The sequence below is a fragment of the Bacillus rossius genome, chromosome 16 (genome assembly GCF_032445375.1).
Source record: "Bacillus rossius redtenbacheri isolate Brsri chromosome 16, Brsri_v3, whole genome shotgun sequence".
NCBI lineage: Eukaryota > Metazoa > Arthropoda > Insecta > Phasmatodea > Bacillidae > Bacillus > Bacillus rossius.
The window spans coordinates 13,689,467-13,704,365 of record NC_086343.1 but is presented as its reverse complement, the minus strand read 5'-3'; positions in this window follow the sequence as shown (position 1 = coordinate 13,704,365).

The window sequence follows — 14,899 nt, the reverse complement described above, 5'->3', positions numbered from 1 at the left end:
CCTTGCCTCCTACCTGGTGGACCAGCCGCGCCGGACAAAGAGTCCCCCGCGCGCTCGCTTCTCACCGGGCAAGCCTGAGATCCTTCCGCCTGACGCCGCGGCTCCCGTCGCACCGTTCAGGTCTTTCGACTTTAAAGGTGAAGTTTGCTATTTGAAAATCAAGAATTAATTAATTAGTCGTGTGCTCGCAAGGGGCGTATGTCCCGGGTATGAGGGCAATGTAAATCCCCCCCCCCCCCCTCTTTTCGCCCATTTTTTCCTGGAAAATCGCGCTTGCAAAATCATGATAAACGTAAATGTAAAAACTATGTTTTATAAAAAAAATGTTTTTTTTTTTTTTTTTAATTTCCAGCTAACTGCATGCGTATAGACCAACATATGGGCAGTACACAACACACAAGCACTCTATTCAGAGATGACTTGTCGGTTCAAACCCATGCACAAAACTCTCAGCGTCCGTCCGTCCCCCCCCCCCCCTTTTTATCTCCCCCCCCCCCCCCGGCTACGATTCATACATATTCGCGTTCCTGGCTTAAAGCTCGGTTTTACACGCCATTTTTATTTTTAGTTTTTTCGTCATTACTTTTTATTCAGTTTACTGTACCCTACATGTCGCAAAGGTTACACTAGTCAATATTTAAAGCCAGTTCCTATGATGTGTTAGACCCACTGCTGTGTTACTCAAATTGCCGCTAGCTTCACAGCGTGTAATCCCGGCCTATGTTTGCATCGAATCGCATGCAGTTACAGGAAATGACATTTCCCCAAAGTTGATTTCAAAAGTGTTCACATAAGCCCGAAATGGACTGCTATGTAAGTCTGCGAGACAGAGACGAAGTAATTTTAACAGAAAGGGCAACCCCATGTATTTGTAAACTGTGTTATGTGCATTTTCTCTTCTTTTTTTTTAATTCACACGTAAATATCGATAACCAGCCATTCTCGTTGCAAAACCAGTGGTGGTTTAAGGTAATTAAATGATGAGAATAAATATTTGTTTAGTGCCTACTTTGATTTGTTGTCATCTTATTATTGTATTACATTTGTAATATATTTGTGCAAACCTGTACTCATTAAAAAATAATTAATGGGCTGCAATAAACTAAATGAAATTTAGGGATCATTAATTTGGAGGATTCAGAAGAGTAAGTAAATCCACAAATGAATTTAAAAAAAAAAAAATACGTTATTTGTCTATTTTGTTCGTTGGCATAACTCTTTTTTTTTTCCTCCAGTCATCCTCCGAGCTCAGGGTAGAGAATACAATACCGCAACTCCAGCTTCGAGGACCGCGATGCAACGAATGTCACAATTTGCCAACAACTCTTGACGATGATGAATAGCGCGCGTTTTTTTTTTTCTTTTTTCGTCCTTCCCGGCGCCAGATCCGCGCCTCTTGGCAGACGAGCAAGCGACGACCATTTCCTTTATTTTTCCCCCCGTTTATACGAAGAGTTTACTTGCATCAGCTACTCTAAGTATGTACGTACTCTTTGTTCTTTGAGCGTGAATGTATTGGAGACACATAAAAATAACGTTCGTGCGCGTACTTGGTGGTGAGTGGGCATAGACCTGAATTCTGAGAATGAATATTTTTTCTCCAGCTGCAAGAATATTGGTTGTCTGTAAATTCGGTTTACGGACGATAGTTTAACGTGACAACGTCATAACAAAACATTGATGAAATGATTGCATAGTTTTATGAATAAAATTGAATCATTTTTTATTGAATTATCACTATTTTTTATGGCTACAAAGAAGGAGTGAAATGAAATCTACAATTTAATTGATAAATTTACTTTTATTTGCACTCATTAATTCAAATAAGTTTATTACTTCAACGAAGAGATTATTTTAACTATAACTTTTATACATGTTTGCTATTTAACTTATTCCAATCTGTGTTATTCTGTTAAGGATAGGACGATGATAGGAAAAGTAAGAAACGAATGGGAGTGTTTTCAGTTTAATGTGCCTCGAAAAAGTCAAATAGATGGTTGTTCGAATCGAGTGGAAGAGAGATAGATGCGGCGCAAGCGTAAAATGAGCGTAACGGGACAATGTGCGTTACGGGACACTTTTTCGTGCATGCAGCCGGCGCGCGGCGTTCATCGATTTATTAGATGTTGTCACGTCAAAACGGCCACTTTAAACAAGTCTAGGTCGACAAAGAATGTTTGATTAACGCATGGATGTGCTAGTCTGTTGCGTGGGTTTCTGTTTTAAAGCCCAAATCAATATGGTTACACCGCAAATTTTTTTTTATAGATGAAACAGAAATATTCATGTAAAATTACATATATTTGTAAATATGTACATTTACATGAAAATAAACGTATCAATCTTAAAAGTTTTTGCTGTTATACTGGGTTCGGATTCTTATCTGGGCATTTATACTTTGTGTTGTCTCATTACCTCCAATTGTTAACGTTATTAGTAACCGTTCTCTGAATAGATTTAGTATTAAGTGCACAAATAATTAGCATGATAGAACAAAATAGTAAAATTGTTGAATATTTGATTATCTTTTTCCTGGTTTCAATAAATTATGTTTGAATTAAACATAAATTTTAATATTAAATTATGTGCCAATTTTTGTAAGAATAAGTCAGTATTATCGCGATAAAAGTATTATGTAAAAATAACTATAGCCGTGTGTTTGTGCAAAGTTTTGATATAAGTATTTATTGTAGTATTACAAACTATTTTTGGTAGGTAACCAGTTTCCAAAGGCATCTTTTGTAAGAGTACAGGAAATTTTTCTGTTTAAATAACGTACTTTTGTTTTTAAAAAAGGTACAATCATTCTAGTTACTTTTCCCCTTCATTCTTTAATGTTCTCAGTACACACCAACCCACGAATACATATATATTTTTTTTTATTATTTTTAAGCTTAAGTTATTAGGCAAACACATTTGACGAATGTGTTTTTTTTTTTATTTCTAGAAAGATTTTTGTGATTTTTTTTATAATTCCAGTATAAAATGATTTAATGTACACGATAGTTATTTATTCATTGAATGTGCGCATTAAACACTACAGATTACATACTTTTTTTTACTTTTTATGTTTTAGTCATTAAACAAAAATGCCTCAAACAGACTTGGTCTCAAATCCTATTTAAGCTTCAAACATTTCATGTGGAAAGTAACATCGAAATATTACGCTCCCATGGATGGTCTCCGCCCATTCCCGATTCTTGACACGGTGAAAGCAGCTTAGCGAATTTTTACCTTTTGACTAATGGGCCGAGGGGAGGGGGGGGGGATTCTCTTTTTATACCAAATATTTCACCAATTCATTGTTCAAACTCCTCGTTGAAATTTTGTATGTACGGATTTCGACACTCGTACACCCAAATATTTATGAAGTATTGAAACATTTTTTTGTGTTATTTTCGCCCACTCTCAAGAGAGAGAGAAATATTTCTGAATGAAATACAGTCACGAATAATCAAATTTTCGGTACCCATGTAAGTATTAAAATAAATATTAATAACACAAAATTAATTCGAAGAAAAAGTCTATTTTTGATGGCCTTGAAAAAATTGTTACAGTTTTTGTATTTTATTTTTTTATAGATCATTATATATTTATAGCATTCAAGTAAAAGCCTCGTTTATTATTTCATATTTTAAATTAGTATGATTTTTTGGTAACAATGTTAACTGAAAAATTTTTTTACGCATTTGGTCATCATTTTTGCGTTCTCTGAGTAATGGAAAAAATTCGTTTTTGCGAAAACATTTGTAGCAGTTTGGAGAGACGTTCTTTAAATAAATTGTGCAATGGGGAATTTTTATTTAATACAAATTTTTGAACATACGCCACTGCAGTTTTGCACTGTTTGTAATGGAAACTAAGAAATGAAATGAAAACCTAAACCCACTGAGAATAAGGCTAAATCAGCTGTCAGCTAATGTCGAACAGACAGACTGACGATGAATGTATGTCTGTGCCGGATGACGGGAACAGACGCCAGTTCCCGAGACGTCGCTGCTGTTCGGTCACAGGAAACCTTCTGTGTTCGTCTGTGCGGTCGTCGTTGTGTTGTTCACAATACCTGTTCAGTTTCATCGTTGGGCGCACCTGTTCCACATGTTTATGTTTTCATTTTTATTTGTTGTTTTTCGCACTCTTTGAAAAAATTTTTTGACGTGACGACGTCTAATAAATCGATGAACGCCGGCTGTACGCACGAAAAAAGTGTCCCGTAACGCAGATTGTCCCGTTACGATGTGTCCCGTTACGCTGTGTCCCGTTACGCTCATTGTACGATTGGAACAACCATCGATTTTACTTTTTCGAGGCACATTAAACATGAAACACTCCCATTCGTTTCCTACTTTTCCTATCATCGTCCTATCCTTAACAGAATAACACAGATTGGACGAAGTTAAATAGAAAACATGTATAAAAGTTATAGTTAAAATAATCTCTTCGTTGAAGTAATAAACATATTTGAATTAATGTGTGCAAATAAAAGTAAATTTATCAATTAAATTGTAGATTTCATTTCACTCCTTCTTTGTATCCATACAATTTTATTCATAAAAGTATGCAATCATTTCATCAATGTTTTGTTATAACGTTGTCAGGTTAAACTATCGTCCGTAAACCGACTTTACAGACAACCAATTTTTTCTTCATTGCAAACAAGTGCAAAACTGCAATGGCGTATGTCCAAATAATCTTATTAAATCAGTTTGGAGAAACAAGTTTGTCGGCGCGTGCTCACGAGCAACTGAACACTTCGCAAAGGAACCACAATTCGTTTTTTAACGCCAGGGCATTTGTCACGGCGGGAGTAATTCCGTGGACCGTGACGTATACATGTATATCTCGCGGGTGACAAAAAAAAAAAAGAGCACGACGCGACTCGCACAAGCAGGCGAGGGTAAAACTCAACTCTTCATTGGGCAAACTTTTTTTTTTTTTTTTCGGGCAAAACTTTCTTCCCCTTCGTCTAATCATCATAAAAAACTGCCGGGGCCGTTTCAAACAGATGCACTGCAGCTTGCTGATACTTCTACCCTCCTCCAACCACCATACGGCTCATTTTTTTTTCCTTCCCCCTTTCTATTTTCTCCCCTTTCTCCCCTTTCTCCAGGAGATAAAGAAAAAAAAACGAAGGAAAAAAATTTTTTTTAAGGATTATAAACGTGAGTGTTACCCGGATCTTATCGCTCTGGAAGATAAGATGCGAGGTTATACAGTTTCCTCTCCGCTGCATTATTATAATTCGGTTGCTGTCCCGGTGAAATGGTGGAGGGAGAAGAAAAAAAAAGTGTGCTCGTAATTTTGAATGGTGTTGCGAAGTTGACGACAGAGGTGCTAGCGTTCAGCTGTCTCGAATAACTTCGGGTGAAACTCATTGCAAGTTAAACATCAAGTTGCTGTTGGTTATTGATCCTACCGGAAACCAACGTTGCTCCAGATTGATTCATACGTTGATTTTTCTTTCTTTCTTTCACTTGTAATGGGATATTCAAAACTATGAATTACAAAAACTACACGTGCTTAATTAATTGAATAATTGAAATAAAGGTGTATTTCAAATTTTAAAATGTTAGTCTATAGATAAAGCATATAATTAAAAGTTGTCATTCAAGGTTGATTTAATTTTGTATATAGTTTTCGTGTTTAAAAGAGAATGTTTTGCGGTGGTTATAAAAACTAGAGAAATAAACTTTTACTTGTACGCGATGTTTTCATCCTAAACTGAGACTCTGCTATTTATTTTTAATTCTGCATGGTTTTATATACTTTGCAGGTTTTCATTTGCTAATAGGTTTTCTATGTCAGTAATATATATGATAACATAAGGATCTCGGAAGGATAATTATGCTTTTGAGTGTTGTATGCAATGCAAGGTACACAATTTTTATTTATAAAATACCACGCCTGATAGTGTTTTGTAATTAAATTTAAAATAGCATAAATATTCTTCTAGACAATACATGAAAAAGTTACACTTCAACCAAAGCAACTATGACGATGCCGTTTCAGTACATTTTAAAATCTAGTTATAAATTCTAATTTTTTTTGTTTATTAATATAGTGTCATATTAAAGTTGAACGAAAATTGATCAGGGTGCTTTAACTCTAATAACAGTCCGAAATGTTTCTGTCAAATAAAATATCAACAATGTAGCGTGTGCTCATAATATTCAAACACAAGAACGACTTAATATTTCAAAATTACGACATTAGTATTCTAATATTGTAAAAAAAATTTGTTTTCATGCCCAGAATGAGATTGTATGAACAAAATTTAACATTTAAATGTTAACAAATTTTTCTCCTACAAAAAAAATTAATCTATTAAACATATTTTATTTAAGATTAAAGCTTTAATTCTAAACCACATCTCGGAATATAAATATTCAGGTGAAATAATATTTCAATGGAAGCTTCAGTTTTTCAGAAATTTTTCCCTGTTTCCATATTTTTTTATTTCCACCGCCATGTCCGCGGGCGATGCCTGTTCCAGCGCCGTGCACGCGATCCGGGGAGAGAAAAAAAACAGGAGAATCGCATAATCGCACAGTAATTCTTTCGCACCACCCGTTGCCGCGAATCATTTCCAAAGGGAGTAAATCCAAACCCAGCCGGAACAAGACCTTAATTATAATACTGCCTCTCCTCTCATTCATACACTCTGGAGGAGAGGGGAAAAAAGTTTTTTTTTTTCTGGTTGCTGCAGAAATAAAATATGATATTTGTTGTTTTAGCAGGGTGACTCTCCCAAAAAAAAAAAAGTATATCGAGTGCTTGAAAATCTAATTTATTTATAACTGATAACACTTAAAATAAATTTATTTACATAAATTTATCACTCAAAGGCTTATCAATAAACAACCAGTTTACTATCTGAGCTCCTTTGAAGACGTGTTTTAAGGATTGGTGTGAGTCCACAAAATCCCTTTACGTCGGGCTTTTTCTTACCATTTTCGCTACTTAAACAAAAGTTTGTTGATATACCCTCTTCTTATTTTGTCAGGGAAAAAGGGGGGAGGGAAATTCTGCTATAGTTTAAAACAATTTTTTTTAATTGATGTTCAATTTAAATTATATTCTTATATAAGTGTCCAGTGTTTTCCAGTAATAAATTTAACTAGTATATAGGCTTGGGTTTAAAATAACTGGTATTTTTATTGTGTACAATTTAATGATATACTTTTAGATTAGTTACTTTAATGCGAAAACTTGGCTGACCTTTTACGCAAATAGCAGATTATTTGTAGCTTAGTTATATTTGGCGATTATATTTGCAACTAAGCATTATACACAATGCAAATGTAGTGAATCGCTCTGATAAATTGTGTCCTTGCGAAATTAATGATATTGTATTGTAATTCTCAAACGTTGAGGATAAATGTGAGACTTACTGTTTGATCTAACGCGCATTGTCTGTTATTTAATTTTCTTGTTCATTACTTTTGCTTGAGGACCATACCTGTTAATGAAACACGTTAACGCTCTTGAATTTTATGTTTGGTCTAAAAATTTTCCCACAAGATATTTATCAAATTTGTTGAACACAGAAAAAAAAATTTTACTCTACTTTTACAAAATATTCCTTTGTAAACCAGTCGCCAAGAAATATTTGATAATACTACAAGAAATATATTGGATAAGGTTATTGCTACACATATGAATCACGTTTTTCGAGATAATAATACTGAATATTTCATACGAAAATTGGTGCATAATACTGTGTTTTAATTTATGTTTTCATCAAGAATAATTATTTGAACAATGGAAAAAATAATCGTAAAATCAATAATTGGACTTTATTTTGTTTTATTATGCTTATTAATGTGAGCAGTTAGTACTGCAAAGCTATTCAGGGAACAGTTTAAAAATAAATTTAACTGTTGGAGGTACTGGGACAATTCAAAGCATAAATGCCTGGGTAAGAATTCGAATACAGCATTACTGCAAACACTATTTTGTAGTGATGCAGTTTTTTTCGTATAATTGTACAAATTTACAAATATTGTAATTTTACATGAGTACTTTTCTTCCATTTACAAACAAAAATACAGTTGAATAGGTGGTTAAATGTCACGGTAAGGGTTCACAATAATTATGATCACTTGCGTGAACTTCCATGGCTCGAAAAAAAGACGTTAAGTAAATATCTGGCGAGAACATTTGTGAGCCAACAACAATTTACAGGAAAACTTATCTGGGCATATATGACGGTGTGCAGATCTTCAGAAGAAACCACGCGATTTAAGAACAGCTCGAGATATCCGAGTGTGGTCTGTTTACAAAAAGCATTTAGGAATGCGTTGAGGACGTATGAGTAGTACTTGGTTCCATATTTAATTCTAAAACTTTTTTTAGAGCGAAATGGCTGTAAAGTGTGTTTTCAGAACAATGTTTAGACGTGAAGCGCCTGGTACAGATTCTTGAAAGCGCCCAAGGGCCCTGAATCTTCATGTACCCGCCATATAATGTTACGGTTGCAGCTCAAACTTCGCAGTTGCTAGTTCAGAGGCGACACACCGCGCTGGAAACACGCGCCTCGCTGACACAGATAGGTACACCCCTGAATTAAGGGGCCCGCCTCGTCAGGGGCGTATTTGTGTGAGCGAGGCGGGATGATAAGCGCGACGCTCGCTGGTGCTTCTAGCGCGGTGTCGCCTCTGAACTGGCGCGCAGTCTTCTCGTCGTCACAGGATAGCTGTGAAATTTGAGCGGTGACCGTAACATTATATGGTCGAGAAATGAAGATAAAGGTGTAATGCAAGTCCCTTAAGTGCTTTTAAGAATCTGTACCGGTTGTTTTTCGCCTAAAAATTACTCTGAAAACATGCGTTTTAGCCATTTTAATTCTTCTAAAAATACCGATTAAAAACTGAATCCGAATTCAAAAGTACTTTTTGGCCCACAGCGAACTCTTAAATGTTTTTCGTAAGCAGACCCCACTTGGGTGTATTGAGCAGTTATGAAATCCCGTTGGTTATCCTGAAGCTCTGCACACCGTGTGTGTGCCCGGGTAGGCGGGGGCCTTAACAGCAGCGACGAAGAAGTGATGTAGCCAGTATGAGTCTGAGCCACCAAAAGCTGAGTAAATTGCCTTCCGGACCCGGCTGCGATGTGCTGAGCAGCTAAAAGAGTTCAGAATGACCGAGGGAAACGAAAGGAGTTAACTCTCAACCGCAAAGAGTGACGATAATGGACACGAGAACGAACAGAGACTCGACTGGATTGTGGTCCGGAGTGAGAAAATTACAGCGCCCATTTAACTCCTCAAATAGAGAGGAGAGAGAGAGAGAGAAGAAAAAAAATTGGACTCATTACATAATTGAACGGCCATTCGACGAGACCTTTCAAATTAAACCTCGCCATTACGTTGACCGTGGGGTGTTTGAGGGTACCTCCCAAACGCTCTTCACTGAGTCACAGAGTTTCAGCCTATTGCGCTGAAACATAAAGAACATTTGGGCATTTGGAAAAAAAAAACTAAGTTCGTGTTAGAATTTGTCAGCTTCTTACCATGATTAGTTGTGCTCTGGTATGTTTTTCAATCGGGATGTGTTCCGTATCCTCATTCTTCGCACTCGTGACAACACTTCTGTGTAGCTAAGAGGCAATTATTACTAGGGGGCACGTATTTTTCGCGGGAATATATTTCGAGACTAGCTTAGCGTTAAAACACTGTAGCATCTTCTGTGTTTTCTTGATGGTCGAGTTTCTTCCAGGTACATGTTTACTGCTCTGATTATTACACGAATCGCAGACATGCAGTGCGGAAGCAAACGTTTCCTGAATGGCCTAGCCACATAAGGCAATGGCTTCGCTTGCAGACGGCCGCCAATCATGAGGAAGAAACCGCTGGTGCAGGTATACCTTATTGCGGTCTAATAAGCTTTTAGGTGTTTTTTTTTTTCTTTCGAAAAATACATGGACATAGTCATGAGTCACTACCATGTTAGAAAACCTTTTTTTTAATTTTTGTTTTGTGAAATTTCAATTTTGAGCTATTCATACAAACTATCTCCCCAAGCTTTTATTTTATTGTTACAATATTTACAATATTTTCGTAATCACCGCAGGTAAATAATGGATTTTTTCACGCTGGTGACAGCAACTGTCATAGTGACTACGCAAATTTATAATAGTTGGTTTCAGCAAGTGCACAATCTCTAAAATTCCTTAGAACCACACAGATTCCTAACCCCATAACAGATTGTTCTGAAATTTTGTGATTGTTAATTTTTCAAACCTATGAAAAAACGTACTTTTAAGATTTAAAACGAAAAAAAAAACTTGGAGCGCATGTAATAGATAATATTGATGCATGAACAATTCATTTAAGTCACTAACAATTTTATGGTACTGCAAATGGTATGAACTATTGTATGTTTTCTCAACGACAGCTACTCCATACATTCTTTAATATTATCTACATATTGTATGCTCTCCAATTTTTTAACGTGTTTAAACTTGTTAAAACACAGGTATTATTTCTTCGAAATATACCCAAAAACAATTAAATAAGGACTTTTTTTAGTAGAAAACCCTTAAATAAAATATGTTTATATTATGAATTTATTTAAAATAGACGTGTGCCTGATTGGAAAGAATTTGATGCACATTTTTTGATTAATCACCAAAAACGCTGGAACAACTCTTTTTTATTTATAAACGCCAATTTCCATATTTCTGTCTTCAGAAATGACAAACTTCCATACAAATTTTCATCCCCTATTTAGCCCCTCTTAGGGGAATAATTTTCAAAAATCCTTTCTTAGGAACTCTTATGCAAAATTTCATGCTTCTATGCTCATTGGTTTAAGATGTGCGTTGCCTGTCTGTCAGCCAGTGTTAGATTTTTATTAAGTAGATAGTGTGCAAAAACAGGAAATATTAGAAAAAAATCATTTTGGAAACTACCCCTTCACTCTTTTTACTTATTTTAACTCATTGACTATCGGATGAATTTTAGTAAATATGTCGCGTGGTTTCCAATTGGCCGTGGCCTCTAAAACCGCAAGGGTTATATCCCGAATTTCGCCCCTCTATTGTTCCTGTTTGGAGGTCGTACATCCCTTCCGTGCCCCGATGCAGCGGGTGGGGGGGAGGGGGGGGGAGAGGGTTGCACATATTTCTTCGTCACGTGGTCCTTGTGTCATCTCGCCGAGGAGAAACCGCTGCGGTCTTGTCTTTTACCTTCCGCGAAACTGGAAAAAAATAGATCCTCCGTCGGGGAAAAGAAAACAGGCAGACATACGCGAGTATATACATTTTCCTTTTTTTTAAAAAAAAAAAGGGAGCGAAACTGTAGTAGACAAAGGTTTGTCGGAGGAGGAAACCGGAGAAGCTGGGCACTTCCGGCGGAAATGACTCTCCGGGAGGAAGGAAGAGCACGAGGGGGAAAGTGGTGGGGCGGGAGGGGGGAGTGGTTGTGTGTTCCAGGAGTGACGTGATGGTCAATCGTTCAGCAATCAATGAGAGCAATTGTAGAGAGACCCTCCAGGAAAAAAGAGGTCCCAATATTACTGACCCCCTCCCCTCAACCATCCCTTTTTCAACCCTCCACGCCAGACGCAGGATTTTCCTCCTGCCGGTTGTTATTGGAAACGGGGGGAGGTCTGGTCTTGGTCGAAGAGGGTGGAATGGGAGCGAAATCGAGGGGACGGGAATTGGGGTTCCCTCTCCCCCCCCCCCCTTTCCAACTTCCCACTTCCTCGCGGTCACGTGAGGAGTCTTAGGGCAGACGCTTCCGGGAAAGTGGCCTCGAAATAAAATGAGGCATAAAACTTACGTTCTGTTCTTTTCGCGTTCTTGGATGTTTTACCCCCCACCACACCTCTTCCCCTGTGACCACGTAATGTTTTGAAATTATACTTTTTTTAGGTGGGCTGAGGGTGAAGTTTTAGCTTGCGACGGGAAAGGAAATGCAATAATTAAATGCGCGCGCATCACACAACGGAATTTCAAAAGTTATGAAAGTCCATAATCTGCGCATGCCCGTTTCTGCTGTAGCCGCGAGCCGAAATCGTCAAGATGGCGGACAAGCGTGTGGCAGCATGCGCCCGTATATATCCACTTTCGTGAATCAAGGGACGTACCAAGGGTAGTGGTGTGCCGAATGAAACTTCGTGTTAGTGAAACTATCAAGGATTACACTTTGTAATAAACAAGCTACTTTTAAACTATTCATTATTTATTAGCCCTGGAAATCTTATTGGAACAAAACATGGCGTCAAAGACATTTAAAATGTTGTTGGTTCTCTATAACGTTACGTACTCGGCGCATTCTTTTATTTGTCTTTCAAACTAAAAGTTGCAGTCCAAGTAGTGCATTAAAAACAAAACATAAAAAATAGCATAACTCCTAACGCGTGTACATTAGCACACGCACAATTTATTTAATGCTTGGGAGATCAGAAGACGCTGGATATTGTTGGTTGCGCTGGGGGCAGTGTTCCGTTACGTTGTCGATGCGCGCTGTGCGGAGTGAGAACGTTGCTTCGATGCCTCGGCTGGCGTGGGCGGGACCACAGGAGAACGAACCTCGCTATATGAGCTGCTCTAGAGGTGGGTAAAGTTATTTTAAAAATTACCAACTACGTACAGTAGAGTCCCGCTAATCTGGACCACGTTCGTTCTAGACAGTGGGTAATTCGGTTCGCTGAAAGCCTAAGAAAAAGTTTTAGAGATAATTAAGATGTAATGATATATTATAAAATAACTCCAAAAATATAACCTGCAAAAAAAAGTACAAATTCGCCAAATTTTGACTTTTAACTCTGCTCACAGAGGAAAAAGCGGGGAAGGGAGGAATAGAGAAAGAGATGGTGTCCGTGTCAATGCGCCTGCACCTCCGAGTCGCTGCAACCAGCAACACAGTGCTGCAATGCGGGCAAGACGGTCGCCTGAATCCAAGCGCTATCTGTATCATCATCTCCAGGGTTATGTACGGCACTATAAAGACTAGATATTAAAGAACGCCGGCTCCCGGCCAGCGCAGCCGTGGGCTTTTGTAAAATAAACTTTTCACTGTGAAGAAACTAACCAACCAATCTGCATGCAACCTTAGGGTTCTGTCTCTTTAGGTGCATAGCATAGAATGTTTAAATTTTTACAAGCTTTTATTTAATTTTACATGTTTGTTTGAATGTTTAGTTCAAATATTGAAAGTTATATTCAAACCACTTCCGCTTGAACTAGAGAGCTGACATTCTCTATACCTGCTCAGTACTGATGACAATAGATGTATTTGATTCACACAGATTCCACCATTTTGAATTTTGGCTGCCATCTGGAAAGTTTATTGTTACCCAAAAAAAATCGGGGAAAATTTTCCAATTTATAAAAAAAAATACTTTATTTCATTTTTAATAAAAACTTTATAAAAACTGATTTTGCCATTTTGAATTGTGTCAGCTATCTTTAAATTCAGTAATTATCTTCAAAAAATTGGGGGGGGGGGGAATTTAATATTTGTTGAAAACTTTTATAAAAAAGGATTTCGCCATTTGGAATTACTGACACTGTAGTCACGATAATAGATCGGAAAAATTCAGATTCCTGATTAAATTGTTTGAACATTAGTTTTGAGAACCACGATGTTATCATACAAAACATCTGAACAGCCTAAACAAACACCCCAGTCCTGTATTCCGGAAACAATTGACAGCCGCGGCCAACACCATGAATATCATTCATCCGTCCGTCCTTCCTTCAAAAGTTAGAGCTTGCCAAGTTTTTGAACAACATACGGATGGAATTTTTCGGGCCATCCGATTGGCTGTCGGTCATGCGGCCAACGGACGGAGGCGACGGGCTATTGTTATTCCGCCTCTAGGTCATAACTATTTCCCATTGTTTAATTTCCTAATTATTGCTCGGTTAAAGCATGCTACACAATTTATTGAAGGGCTTGAAGTAAACAGTGACAGGCTGAAACAGATAGTTTATTCTGAGACATCATCATTGTTTTAGTATTGAAATTATTTTTTAAGAATGACTGCAACTGTGATAAATCTGTATAAAATCACTATGTCATAGACGTTGGAAATGTCTTAATGTGTGATCTCTTAACAAATTCAAAATTTTCAGTTTCAAATGATAGACAGTGTGTCATGGCATGAAAAATTTTGAAACCAATATGGCGTCTTTTCTTATCCTTTTTTTCCCCTTGATATTACTGCTCGACGCCAAAACCCTACCTTCACCTTCATTTACCTGCTAAAGAACAATTAAAACGTCGTTAGAAGTATTATTCGTTACGGGAGTTTGCCCGGAAATATATAAATAAATCCTTAGCCGTAAATTAAATTAAATTCTTTTATTCCCTTTATTTCGTAACTTAAATGATACAGCAAGTAAACGGGAAGTAGCAGTATTTTCCCTCTGTTTGCTTAGTGAAGTAAGTCTTCTCTTTTACTCATTATCGGTTATTTCGTAAGTGGGATGGCGGGTAGAAGTTTGAGGCGGCGGACAGCGTCTGAAAGAAACTCAACTTCCTTTAGCGGTTTTATTGGCACCCTGTACTCTTTTATCCCCCCTACCCCTCCTCATCCTTTCCCAGAGCCATCTTCTCCTTTCCCTCAAGCAGTCGCAGACTCTTAACCAACCAAAGGCAATCTTCTCTAAATTGGAAAATTAACAGAAGGCATTTAAACTAAACCCCGCCCTTTTTTTTCCTTCCCTCCAAATCTTTTTCCGAACTTTCCGTTAAGCCGAATCGTTAATTACTTGTAAATTTCAGGCTAAAGACGATAAATAGTCATTATGTCACAATGAAGGAGGGCTTCCGAATTCTAACTTACAGTTTGTTTTTTTCTTCTGAGAAATATTTTTCCCGTCGGAACGCTACATCGTGAAGCCAGATGCTTTTAATAGCTTCGGTGTAAGACTGGGCGGACTCCATCCA